We start from the raw sequence: 12,955 nt of genomic DNA on the forward strand, positions 1-12,955 counted from the left end.
GTCAATTGTATCTTTAACTGTGACGGCCCTTTTTGTCATCCACAGAAAACTGTTGTCTTGTTTTGATCCTCTTTAAATGATGGTTTTAAAATCAGCTATGAAATTCTAAGTTATTCTTAAATGCAGGTTTCTGATAACTCGGGAGATTGTGACATTAGAATAGAGGAAAAATACCCAAATAGAATACTGAAGTAATCTTTTTTGACTTTTCACTTAAAATTTTGCTAATCCTTCTTTGTTTTTCAGAGCCAAGAAAACTTTTCTTTTGAACTATTTTCAGCTTTTAACAATTGAGTATGCTCCTGTAAACTATTTTAAAGCATATTTGTTTCTCTCTACCAGCTTTCTCCAGAATTTGGAAACTATTTGTGAGTATTCTTAACTTATGGCAATATAGTTGTTCGCATAAGAGCAATAAGAATGCTTTCTTTTGCGACAGGACAAAATTGGAGAAACTGGTTGTTTTACCAAGGCTTTGACAGGAGTGGTGTGCTTTCCTTTAAAGAATCAAACTTGATTTATACAGCCAATAAAAGCCCCTTGGGAAAACTGGCCTTATAACTTGTCTACACACTCCCTGTACAAGGTTCTTGATTGGTGCTAAGTACAGAATGTCACTTTCTAACAGACCCAGGAGCCCCAGGTTATCTTGGGACCTCAAAAGGAGAGGAATTTATCAAATTCGGTACAAAACCATGGCTGGGCTCAGCTGCAAAAAATAGTCTTATCTGAGATTCCTTATGAAACAGAGTTCCATCAAAGCCAACTTTAAAATCCTATGTAAAAAATAATTATTCTTGTTATGCTTTATGCAAATAATCCAGCAAAGTAAATATATTTTGCAAACAAATCAGTCCAATCATGATTTGTTTTTAATAAAAATGGGGACTGGAGAGAGAAAAATTATGTTTCAAAAAAAAAAAAAAACCACAATACACCTGTTGTTAGTTGTTCTTGGGTTTTTTCTCCAGTTTGGACTAAATCCTAAACTCTTTGTAAGCTACAAGTCCCCAAGCTGATGCTTTCAAATCTTTACTTTTAAAGCCAGGAATTGCACTCCTGACCATAGTACTCATTATTTACCCTATCGCTGTTCCCTTAAATGCTGTGCTAGAACTATAGATGACAATACTAACACCTTTGCCATGTAAGCCTCGGAATACCATCCAGGTCTACATGAGTACACTCAGACAGTTTCAAAGCAGTTCCAATCCTCTCACCTTGGAGTCAACACCTACCCCCACTATGCCCCTGGTCAGCAGGAAGAAGTTAGAGCAATCTTCGCCCTTTCTTCAACTTAATTAGCCAACACCTTAAGTTTAAGGTGTTATAAAACCCAAAGGGAGGGACTGAAACTGCCATTGCAAAATAGTAACTGAGACAGTGAAAGAGATCTGACCTAACCAACTCCATCTTGCTTCTAACCTCCAAGCTGTCCTTGTTCGCTCCTGGGCATAGGCTGAACTAACTTTGTGAGGAACTTAGTTTATAGTTTAAACAGAGATGATAACAGCCCTTTCCCCTAAACAAACCCCCATCTTGCCTGGCTACTAGGCTGACTTTGTAGGACTAACAAATTAGCCACAAGATTAGAAATTATGGTTTAGGAGTCAAGCAGCTGGAGGCTACAAGACTTTGACCCTATTCAATTTGCTCCTAGGAATAAAATCACTATTGTAAAACCTGAGATCAGTGCTTGAGATAATTTGCAGACCCTGCACTTGATGGATTAGCTGGCACTGCCCAGGTGGATAAACTGTCTCATCTGACCTTGCGGTACCCCCACCCAGGAACTGACTCAGCGCAAGAAGGCAACTTTGACTCCTTAAGATCTCTGACTTGACCATTCAGCACTCCCAGCTCACTGGTTTCCCTTAACCCACCAAGCTGTCCTTAAAAACTCTAATCCCTGAATGCTGAGGGAGACTGATTTGAGTAATAATAAAACTCTGGTCTCCTGCAAAAAAAAAATCTAAAGATTAGATTTTAAATCTAAATCAAATTTACTTTTTATTTGGACATCAGACTTACTGCTAAAGTAGCTGAAGAATATAGTTTACTTTAGATATGAAGTTAGATCTCAAACTTGAATTTAGATATCAGTGTTATGTTTTAAGTTTAAGTGTGTGGCTTTTTGCTTTATATTTTTTAAAAGACTGATAGGTTACTTTTGCCTGGTCAGGTTTTCTGAATGCTTGATCACTCTCACTATACCTAGGGAGCTCATTCCTTAATGCCAAGTCGCTTTTATTAAAATCCAGACCTATACCGGCTGGTTTTAAAAAGGGAGAGACCAACGAATAACTCTCCGGAATAACCTGATAAAAGAGCAGATGCAACACATCATGCTACTACTTTCACCCACCAACACTTGCTGAGGTAAGTGCTTTTACTTCCCAAAAGAGAGAACGAGACACTCAGTTTCCTGGGAATCCACAGGCCATAGGGACAACTCTAACTACAACTCCCCATCATTTGCTTGCACTGAATCCTACCTGGCATAACACTGGTAAAAGAAAAAAGAAAAGAAAGGTAGCAAAACTTACCAAAGAACAATATTCAAAAACAATCTTCCCACAGTACAGATTAAAATTTTGTACAGTATTTCTTCAATGATTAAAATAAGAAGAAAGGAAGGTCACAAAGGACAAATTGCTTCAATGTAGGAAAAAGATAGTGAGAAGAGAGTGAATGACAAAAGTACATGTAATATGCTCCATTTGTGTAATAAAGGGAAAAATAAGCATCACTATTCACATTTGTTTATGTTCACTCATAAAGAAATCCTGGAAAGAAGCCTAAAATAACTAAAAAAAAAAAAAAGTTACCTGGAGGCACAGGAACGAGCAAAAGGGGCCAAGCATTAAAAAGAGCCTTTTTTTTCAACTTAAAAATTTTAACTAAAATTTTTTGGATTTGGAACCACATGAATATATAATTATATGAGAAAGTTAAATACAATGAAGAAAATAGTAACACTTAATAAAAACACAAATTCAGTTATCCCAAAAAACAGTTTGTTTCAGGGAACACAAATTATCATTTTTGGTCTTAAAACATTTTCAGAACTAAACACAAAAGGAACTAGAGTTGAGTTTTTTCTCTGTACAAATATCAGTGAGCAGAACAATCATCTCCTGAAACTTTCATATGCTGCAAGTTTATTTCTGAAATATGACTCAAAAAATAGGGAAAATTAAACAAAATGTAATGGCTATTCCACTAATTTTGAACTGAACAGATGTTTATGTTGTAATGTCTATGATAAAAATACAAAGCAAAAATATACTGGAGGGGCACAGCTAAAGCTACTTTAAAACAAACTAAGGATTTTGATGATGATAGCATATTCTCCTTGAAGTTAAGAAATCATAATATATCCACATTGTATTTAACAGACACTCAGTTCTTTAGATAAGTGAAAAAAAAGTCCTAGACAGTCTTTTTAGTCCTCTATTTACCAAACTTTCATCAACAAGTGATTCATATTATGCGGGCTTTTAATGAATAAAATTACATCTTTAAATGTTCTATCACTTAAAAGTGAAATATACTACTAAATTTCATCACCTTGGAATCAAGTTCCATTAAAATGAATTAGATTATTCAATCCATATCTCAGAATTAAAGCAATAAATGGAAACAAAAAATACAACCTAATAAATCAAAGTTGTGTACTCCACTATCAGTTTAGACAGGACAAATTTTTGAAATCTTAAGGAAAATGTTACCTTTAAATATGGGGATAAAGTAGGCAACATCAAAATCCTATTGATTTTCAAATTCTGGAGTACATGTTTAAAAACTCTGTCAGTGAATTGCTTGATTGCTGTTCTAACCGGAAACTCAGTTTATCTTTTATTTACATTAAATGAAACTATATACCCTAAATAATCCCCATAATTAAGCTACATTACAATTAGTTCTCCAAAGCATTTACAATACGATACAACATGATACATAAAATGCAATGTACAATCCTTGAAAATTAGATTTGCAAAGCATTTTAATGAGGCTATATGCTGGATATCTTCAGTAGACTCCTAGATTTACTCTCTACCTTTTTCTACTCTGCTCTGGATCAGGCAGGCCAACCTCCATGGACTGTATCAACTGGCTCCCTTATCTGTTGGCTTCCTTTGGATTAAACTAATGGTAGACACAGCCAGGAATTTGAGAGCAAATGGTAGAGGCAGAAAACAGGGTCATTGATTTATTCCCCAAACCTCCGTCTTTCTTTTTGGGTCAATGTAGATTGGCTGTAACCCTCTACCAAAAGTCATGTATCCTATCAGCTGACCTTTCCACAGGCTCTTGCCTTTGCTTTTCAAGCTTAGAGATGACTCTCTATATACATCCCATACTAGCACTAATAGGAACAAAATGTAAGCAATGTGTGTAATTTTAATTTTTCTAGTAGCTACATTTTAAAATGAAATAGGCTAATATAATTGTAATATATTTTATTTGTAATATACATCCAAAGTATTATCATTTCAGATGTGAAAAGTATAAAAATCATTAATGAGGTATTTCACATTCTTCTGCTTTCACCCTAAGTCTCAGAAACACAGTGTATATATTAAACTTACAACACACCTCAATTTGGACTAGCCACATTTTATGTGCTCAATTATATTATCCCCTCCTGATGATTTCCTTCCTCCTCCCCATCCCTTTGTAAATAGTCTTTTTATGAAACTCTCCTTAATTATCCTCATGGTTGTCTCAACTATTTTCCCCCAGGATGAAACTAATACACACGGGGAATTCCTTGAAATAATGTTCATGAAAAACTAGTATGCGAAATTGTACAATTACACTATCATCTTAACTACACAAATAATGAACATAAAAGAAAATGAAAAGAAATATCACAAGATGTTAACCTAAACTGATGGTACCATTTCTTGGTACATTTTTGCACTCTCTAAATTGCATTAAATTCATAAAAACAATTTAAAATGTCAAAACAAAAATGCAGTATAATACTTTGCAAAACTGATCAACTGAATATAACAGGGACTGTTTGTTCTCACCTTCTTATAATAGAACCTACTCATAACAAGCCTATAAAAGGAAATTGAAATCATTCAAATATAGATTTGTGGTATAAACAGAGTGTCAAATGAAGTGAAAACAGTATCACTGGAGGCAAATCTATACATTCCTCAGAAAGGGGAGTCAAACACTAAAGAGCTCAGAGTATGCAGCAAGTATATCAGGTTTTCAACATTTACAGGTCCCTTCTTTCACAATATAGGCCAGTAGAAAAAGTCAGGAGATATGGCCCAATTCAATGTGTGGACTAAAATTGGTTACCAAATATCCACTGGATTTAAACATGGAACATTTCTAGATTTTAACATCTTAGTCCACATGGTAATGAGTTCCAGAATTCTGTGGCAGACAAAAGAAAGAACATGGTAAGTAGGTTAAGATGAAGAGAGAAGAGTTATATCCCAGGGCTGATTCTACTTCTTTTCCTCGATCTTCTCTTTCAAAGTGAAGTGCAAAGTGCATTCAGGGCTTAACAAGGATGGTATAAATGACAGAACTCAATGTAACCATTTCATTCTTTACCTACTTGGCTTTTCCATCCTACCTACTCTTAAAACAGACATTCCCTAACATAAGTGTGAAATATTTCAACATCCTTTTGTTCCCCAGATCAGCCTCTCCGAACTCCCAGTTTTAGTCTAATAACAAAAAATAAAAGCAATCTAAATATCTAAAAGATTAAATAATGAAATATCACCCATTGAATGGAATGATATGCATTTATAAATATTTTTAAATTATTTCATACACAACAATGTGAATGTACATAATACCAGTAAAGTTTATACATAAAAATGGTTAACATGGTAAATTTTATGTTATGTATATTTTACCATAATAAAAAAATGATTATTCTATAATATGGAACCAAGTGAAAACATTATATTGTGATGAACCAGTGGGAACAAATAATTAAACATTGGGAATCAGTGGTTTACTATATAAAATATAGAAAATTTCATGGAAAAAAGACCTCTTATACCATTCAGATACAGCCACTATTAATCACTATATATCCCTATAATGGGATGGTGGTTAGATACAGAGATGGATCCTTATTAATCTCAGTCTCTATCTAAATTCCCTAATTATCTCTTCACATTAGCCAAATAATGTCCAAACCGTTATCTTTTCATCAAAATCCAACATATTTCACCAACAGTTCAAATATCCTTTTTTTAAAAACCTGTTATCTGTTCATCTTAATAAAAACAGCTAAAATGTACTGAGTGTTTACTATGTACCTGGCATTATTTCATTTACTTTATTATCTTGTTTAATCCACATAAATATCTTGTGAGGTAGGGACCATTATTTTCCTAATTTTACAACTGATAAAAATAAGGATTTGAGTGATTATTCAGTTTTTAAACAATAACTAGAGGATAGTGGAATCATGATTCAGACCCAGGCCCAGTTAACTCTAAAGTTCACAATCTTAACTATTCTGATAATACTTTTCACTTTTGTATAGACGCAATAAAATATCTTACCACATACAATCAAACCTAGGTTTAATTACAATTTTTTAGATTCATTGAACAATACTGTTAATGGGTTCCTAAATGCTTTGTCTCGGTGCCTATATGCCGATAAACAGAATTATTCAATTCCTCTTACATCAAATAATCTAAAAGTAGTCCTTAGTTACATTATAAACTTCAAATAAAGAGTAAAAATAATAGCTTACAAATACTTACCAAAAACTACAAAATGTACTCCCAATTCATTTAATATAGGAATCATATACTTTCCTTTCATTATTGTACTTAAAACCAAAGGATTTCAGCAATTGCCACTAAAAATCAAAAGTGGATTCAGGAAAATAAACTTTTTCACAGTTGTTGCAAGTCTAAAAAATAATCATTTAATGTGCTGTAATGTTATGCCTTTATCACAAAGAAAATATTTTGAATAGTAACATGAATTTTTTGTTAAAATTAGAATAAAAACTAAAGTAAGTTTGAGAATACTTTTTAAAAAATTTTTCTAAGAGGCAGGGTCTTGCTCTGTTACCCAGGCTAGGGTGCAGTGGTGTCATCATAGCTCACCGCTCAAGTGATTCTCTTGGGCTCCAGCGATTCTCCCACATCAGCCTCCCAAGTAGCTAGGACTACAGGTACATGCCACCACATTCAGCTAATTTTTTTTTTTTTTTTTATTTAGAGATCGGGCCTTGTTATGTTGCCCACGCTGGTCTCAAACTCCTAGACTCAAGCAATCCTCCTGCCTTGACCTCCCAAAGTGCTGAAATTACAGGTGTGAGCTACCATGCCCACCCTTCAAAAATGTTTTTAATAAGATCACTTCCCATATAACCAACATACCTCACCTTTTAGCATATTTGCATTCTCAAAGGATAAGTTAAAAAAAAATTCTTAAATCAATCATATTTTGGATTGAAATATGAAATGTATTTATAGCACAGAAGATATCCTTGAATTATAATTTGAAATCACTGGAATTATAATTTGAAAGAAAACACCTTAAAATATACAGGAAAACTTAAACTAAGTTACAAAATACAAATCCTTCAACATAAATAATGTCCCCTGAGAACTAGATGAAAGATTTTCCTGTTGTCTTACTAGATATTTAAAATTAACTTTATTGCATCAAATTTGACATAAGATAATCCCTCTCTGCAACTTTATAATCCAATGTTCCAATGGTAAACAGCTCTACTCAATCTCATTACTGAATACTTCCTTCATCCTACTGCTTCCCCCTGCTTTTCACTGAAATCTGAACATCTCCTGAGGAGAGCATTAACTATGCTAGCCCTCTGTAGGGGCCACTACCCATTCTCTGATTCCCCACAATGGACAGAACAGGGAATGAAGGGAGGGGAAGAAAAAAAGGCAGGCATTCCCCAATTCTAATTTCAGACTGGACAAAGACTCTCCTGCATTGTATGCCTCAGAGTATCTAAATCTAACACTCTTCGTGCCAGGGAATTCTGATGCATATCTCATAACAGCCTTAGCTTTGGGGACCAACCTGTATATTTTGAAAAATCTACCCAGGTAATTCTTTTTTTTTCCTTTGAGACAGAGTCTCTCTCTGTCGCCCAGGCTGGAGTGCAGTGGCCGGATCTCAGCTCACTGCAAGCTCCGCCTCCTGGGTTTACGACATTCTCCTGCCTCAGCCTCCCGAGTAGCTGGGACTACAGACGCCCGCCAACTCGCCCGGCTAGTTTTTTTGTATTTTTTAGTAGAGACGGGGTTTCACCGTGTTAGCCAGGATGGTCTCGATCTCCTGACCTCGTGATCCGCCCGTCTCGGCCTCCTAAAGTGCTGGGATTACAGGCTTGAGCCACCGCTCCCGGCCCTACCCAAGTAATTCTTATCTGCTGCTTTCTCTCAATGAAAATCACCCTTCATTTCCCCACATTTATATGACTTACACCTTTCCCTATACTCCATATTCTGCCACCAGCTTGGTGACTTTAACACCTTACAGAAGAAGCCTCAGTTGGCTCCTCTTCCTTAATGAACAGCTCTAATTCACTTCAGCAACTCACTTTTATGACCACACTGGCTATCAAAAAGGGAAGATCAGGCCAGGCACTATGGCTCATCCCTGTAATCCTAGCACTTTGGGAAGCTGTAGTGAGAGGATTGCTTGAGCCCAGGAGTTCAAGACCAGCTTGGGGAACATTGCAAAATCCCATCTCTACCAAAAACACAAAAATTATCCGGGCATGGTGGCACATGCCTGTGGTCCCAGCTACTCGGGAGGCTGAGGTGGGAGGAACGCTTGAGCCCTGGAGGCAGAGGTTTCATTGAGCCAAGATGGCCCATTGCACAGCAGCCTGGGTGACAGAGCCAGACCCTATCTCAAAAGAAAAGGTGGGTTGTTGGGGGAGATCTTTTAAAGGTCCTACATGGTTCCTACATATCTTTCCAGTTTAATCTCCTTTAAAATGCACTCTACTCACCTTGACCTTGGAGAAGCTCTCCAAAATCTCCATTTTATACTTGTTGCTCCTTCAAACCAGAATATCCTTTCCTAATCCAATCCAGGATATTCTTATTCGGTCCCTAAGATTTTGTTTAAGGCCTGCTAGCTCTGTGAAGAATTTGCTGATATCCTCATGATATAAGTACGGCATTTAATCTATTTACATGTCTTCTTCCAGTCGCCTAAGACTATTTAGCTTCTGAGGATAAATGCTTTTGTCTCAGTTAACTTTAAATTCCCAATGCTTTTAAATTTGTGGAATACCTAAAACTCAGTATGTACCAAATAAATATATCCCAATTTTACATTTCTCTGTTATAAAACTTATCCACTCACATGTTCTCAACTATGGTCTGTATTTCCAAAATTGAAATCTCAGCTCAATCACCAAATAATTAGTGAATGCAAGTACTGTGCTATAAAAGGTATAATGAATGCTACCTAAACTTGAGCTTAAAAAATCTGTTTGCAGCCAAAGTAAAACATCTGGTCTTAGGTAGAATGTGATAGGTTGTGACAGACCACATTTCCACATCAACAAATAAATTAACAATATTTTTTAAGACATCATAGAACTAAGGCAGTAAAAAGAATTAAGTTACCTGAAATTCCAGAAAGTAGAAAACCTTTCTGAGGTAAGCAATCTATCACTGGATATTTTCTTCTCTGGGGATATTTGACTTTTCTAGAAAAAAAAGAAGCCAGCAATGTGTTGGTGATCATACAAAGCTGGTGTAACGACTTGGAAATTTCAAGTGTCCTAATATGTGGCTAATTAATCACAATATATTTGCTATATTCTGATGCTGTCTGTAGAGGTAGGAAACTTCTATAAAATAGAATGAAATTTTCTGTAGTCTCATAGTAGATCGGAGACTACTTTTTACTAAAAGACCAATACCTGCCAAATCTGTAAATAGTATGGGAGGTCAAAGAGTAAAGTTCCAAAGAGTAGACTGAATCACCCAATCTTTCAAGGTTAATGAGGTAAAGACCTAGCAGATTCTCAATCAAAAATACCGAAAGGTTAAGTCTAAGGAATAAGGAAGAACCAAAGACAAAATGAATTTTACTAAAACTGCAATCAAAACTGACTCAGCTGATAGAACTGAAGTAATCAGCCCCTAATCTTATCTATATGACAAAGGAAAAGGGAATTCGTTTCTGGAAGATGAAAAGCCTCATCTAGAGCTTCTATAGTTCTTTTATGTATGTCTGGCATAAAATTCAAGATTACTAGGCACATGAAAAGAGACAAGACTGAGAAAAAATACAAATTACCAATAACAATTAAAAATCAGAACATCACTATAAATCTATAGATTTTAAAAAGGTAAGAAAAAGATATTATAAATACCATTCTATCAATAAATATAATTTAGATAAAATACACAAATTCCTTGAAAAATATAACAGCAAAAATGGCACAAAAAGATATAAAAATCTGAAGTTTCCTGTATATATTAAATAGATTAAAACCATAATTTAAAACTTTTCAACAACAAAAACACTAGTCCTAGATCTTCAACGGTGAATTTTCTTAAACATTTTTAAGAGGAGACAATACTATTCTTACAGAAACACTTCCAAAGAAGACAAAAAGAGTAACACTTTCCAACTCAATTAATAATGTCAGCATTATCTCAATATCAAAACTTGAAAGACATTACAAGAAAAGAACATTTTAGACCAATGTCCCTTATGAACATAGTCACAAAACTCTTAAACAAATTCTAGCAAATTGAATCCAGTATATATAAAAATAATAAGACATCATAAGCAAGTAGGGTTTATTCTAGGACTTCAAGAATGGTTTAATATTTAAAAAATAAATATAACTATCACATTAACATAATAAAAGATAAAATAATGATTTCCTGCACCTATCTTAAAAAGGTACAGAAAAAGCATATGAAAAATTTCAACCCCTATGCATGATTTTTAAAAAAGAATTATCAGCAAACTAAGATTAGGGAGGGTTAGGGGTAGAAAACCCTTTGGGTAGAAACTGACCATATACATTGTTTATATCGCCATATAAAATGTATGTGAAAATGCAAAAGTCTAGTAGACGAGTAAATACTAAAGAACTAGAAAACAGACTCATATGGGTGTGCATCAAGACTTTTTATAGAGCTAAAGTAATTAAGACAGTATAGTATTGTCTAAGATTAATGGAAGAGAGCAGAGTCCGTCACTAGACAAACAAATACACAGCCACTTGATTTATTATGAAGGCACCCCTGCAATTCAGTGTGGGAAATGAGTCTTTTCAATAAAGGTGCTGGTGCAAGTACCTATAAATATATAAATATGGATATAACTATAAATATATATGAATGATACAAAGGAAAGAAAGTGACCCCTACTTCAACCATATACAAAAATTAACTTAAGGTGGATCACAGATCTAATGTAAAAACCAAAATAATAAATGTTCTAAAAGAAATCATGGAAAAATATCTTCATAGCCTTGGAGCAAAGATTCCTTAAGCCAGAGCAGAAAAGCACAAACCATAAAAGACAATATTGCTAAACCAAGTTCCTTTAAATTAAGAACTTCTGCTGATCGAAATACACCATTAAAAGAGTGAAAAGGTAAACACCAAGTAGAGAATATATCTGTGAAACACACATTCAACAATGGAATCATATCCAAAAAAATGAGAACTCTTACAAACCAACAAAAAAAGATAACCCTATTTTTAAAAGTCATTAAAAAAAAAAAAAGGCTTAGCCAAAATACAAATCCAACTGTGCAATAAACATGAGAAAAATGCTCATTATCATTACTCAATGGGAAATGCAAATTAAACCCATAATGCCATGCCACTACACACTCACCAAAATGGTAAAATTAAACAGACAGTACCAAATGGCAAGGATGTGAAAAATTAACATTCTCATACATTGCTGATGGAAATATAAACTAGTAAAACTATTTTGGGAAAATGTTTGTTAACATCTACCAAAGCTATACATATATCTATGTACGATACAAAAATTCCACTCTTGGGGATATACCCAACAGAAATCATTGCTTCTGGCCATCAAAAAAATTACTCAACTATGTTGATAGTAATAATGCCACAATAGCAAATACTGGAAACAATCCAAATGCCCTTCAACGGAACAGATAAATAGATTACAGTATATTCATAAGTTAGAATACAATTCAGCAATTAAAAAAAAAAAGAACAAATTACTAATCGGGGCAATGATATGGATGAATCTCAAATAAATAATGTTGAGTGAAAGAAGCCAAACATAAAAGAGCACATGGTATATGACCTACAGTGATAGAGAAAAGAATAGCCGTAGATGACTGGAAGGACATAAGGAAGTCACATAGTGTAATATTTCATATTCTGGAAATATTCCATATTTTGATCTAGGCATTGATTATATTAGTAAAAAAATTACTGAACTCTACACTTAAGATCTGTGTCCTTCAGCATATTTAAGTGATGCCTCACTTTTTAAAACGGAAAAAACTGAAAATAATACACATGTACTATGTAAGATAGAAAATATATGAATACAAAAACTGAGCAATATAGAAATTCAGGACAGTTGTATCTAAGGTGGAAGGTAAAAGCCAAGGATAATGCCTGAGTCTTGAACAAACAGGAACTGGATAATAAAAAAATAGTTAATATATAATCAAAATTATCTAGTAAAGAAGTACAAGGCATATGTGATGACTGATGAGTGTTCCGCTAAAATGGTCTGACTCAGTTTCTCCTAAAGTTCACTCTTTCTATCTGAGGACTATATTTTAAAAACAAACAAATGACTGAGAAGAGTGGACTGCTGCAAATCTCTTTTATGTCTAACTTAATAGGGAGAAGTGAAGTCTCATGTCTGCTGCTGCATTCAATCTATTGGAGTAAGTTGTTTTGGTTAAAACATATGAAGAAAATCTGGTCTC

Source organism: Papio anubis, chromosome 5 (genome assembly GCF_008728515.1).
Source record: "Papio anubis isolate 15944 chromosome 5, Panubis1.0, whole genome shotgun sequence".
NCBI classification, from domain to species: Eukaryota; Metazoa; Chordata; class Mammalia; order Primates; family Cercopithecidae; genus Papio; species Papio anubis.